Raw genomic sequence first — 2,215 nt, 5'->3', positions numbered from 1 at the left:
TAACCACTATGTTACAGTAAATGAAATATTATTCTACCATTAAAATGAATGAGGTACTGGTAAACATGGATGAATCTGAAAAACTTGCAAAGTGCACTAAGCTAGTCATAAAATATGTCATACTGTATGATTTTATTTATATGGAAATTCCACTATAAGCAAATTTGGGAGACAAGAAATAGAATCATCATTTCCTAGGTTTGGGTGAATTAGAAAGAAATTAAGATGATTGATCACACTCATGTATTAGGTTTCTTTTAGGGATCATAGAAGTGTTCTAAAATTTCTTGTGGTGATGACTGTACAATGCTGTAAATAAACTTGCTATTATTGTTGTTAAGTGCCATCAAGTTGGTTCTGACCCATAGTGACCTTGTATAGGGTTTTCAAGGAGTGACTGGTAAGCTTGAACTTCCATACTTGCTCTTCAAACTGACTTTGCAGCCCAGGGCATTAACCGACAGTGCCACACCAGGACTACTGTAAATCATTTCATTGCTACCTCTAAATAGGTGGATTGCATTATATTCTATTTACATCTTAATATAGTTGCTATAGTAAAAATATTTCTGTATTAAAGACAAAAGGGAGATGGAGTTTTCTTGGAATTAAATATTTGCAAATATAGCTACTGGACTTGATACTTGAAAAAAAATCTGTAAGCTTTTTCCATAGGAATAAAAAAAAATAATAATAAGATCTAGTTCCACTCAGATTCAAAAGAAGGGATAACAGGATAAGATGAGATGTCAAATCACATTACAAAGGACATTGAAATAGAAAGGAGTAGAAAATTGTCACCACTTCTTTGTATGTAACTGACAAGACAAGAAAGAAGAAAGTAACAATAATGAATTCTGGATTTTTCCCTGAGAAACTGATGTGGTTTCATATAGAGCTGGGTTCAGTATACCCCTACACTGAACGGAGCCCTGTAACATTGTGGGTCACACATTTGGCTGCTAATTGCAAGGTCAGCAGTTTGAATCCTCCAGGTGTCCTACAGGAGAAACATGAGGTTTTCTACTCCCATACAGACTTACAGTCTCAGAAACCCTATATGTGGAGGTCACTGATAACCAATTTGATGGTACACAACAGCAGATCTTTTCTCAAAGCAATCCTGTGGATTTGAACAGCTGACTTTGCAATTAGTGGTCCAGTGCTTATTCTACAACAGCATTGTTGTTGTTGTTGTTATGTGCCATCGAGTCGGTTCCGACCCATAGCGACCCTGTATAGGGTTTCCGAGGGTGTAAATCTTTACAGGAGTAGAAAGCCTCATCTTTCTCCCGCGGTGCAGCTGGTAGTTTTGAACCGCTGACCTTAAGGTTCACAGCCCGATTCATAACCACTATGCTACCAGCATACCAGTACAATATTCAATCTAAAACTATGCTTAACAGGAAAAAAAAAATATTATTAAAACTACACATCACATGGTACAAAAGCAGAAGCTACTGAACTTTCATAGCAAACACTGCCAGAATGTGTTAAAATAAGTCCTTTTTTTTTTTTTTTGCTTTGTGTTTTTTTAGGTATGAAGCCATATGAAGTCCACTCTGACATCTGTCAAATCAGTCTTATTGTGGGAATTAACCAAAATATAACCGTGTCAAAGATACTATATAAATAGACTTTATGTTCACAGAACTCTGCTGTACTTAAAATCAAGTTAAAAGTCCTTCTGTTTTTGTTGTTAAAATAACTTTGAGTCACTTCCAACTCATAACAACTTGTATAAGATTCCCTAGGAGCAACTGTTGGGATTGAACTGCCACCTTGTGGTTGCTGTCTAATGCTTATGCTACAGCACCACACCAGGACCAAAAAATGCCATATAAGAATAGGAATTTTTCATGTGCACTATAGAAGAAAAAACTTTTTTTTTTTCAATAGTGCACAAATTGAAATCTTTCAACAAACTGATGTAGCACTGGAGGTACTCATTCATCTATGCCAAGAAAAGTTTAAGACAACTACCTGGCCAACTTACTGGATAAGAGGTGACCCCGCAGAATGAGAAAATTATCAGGAAATATCATTGATATCTCATGTAAGTAAATTTTTACTAAAGATGATTAAAAAATGTATGCAACCATACATTGATAGAGCACTTCCAGAAGTTCAAGCCAGAAACAGAAGAGGACACAGAATGAGCATTGTTCAGGACAGATGGGTCTTGAGTAAAAGCACAGAATACCAGAAAGATATT

This window comes from Chrysochloris asiatica, unplaced genomic scaffold (assembly GCF_000296735.1).
Source record: "Chrysochloris asiatica unplaced genomic scaffold, ChrAsi1.0 scaffold00373, whole genome shotgun sequence".
In the NCBI taxonomy this organism is placed as follows: Eukaryota; Metazoa; Chordata; class Mammalia; order Afrosoricida; family Chrysochloridae; genus Chrysochloris; species Chrysochloris asiatica.
This window is presented reverse-complemented; position numbering follows the sequence as displayed.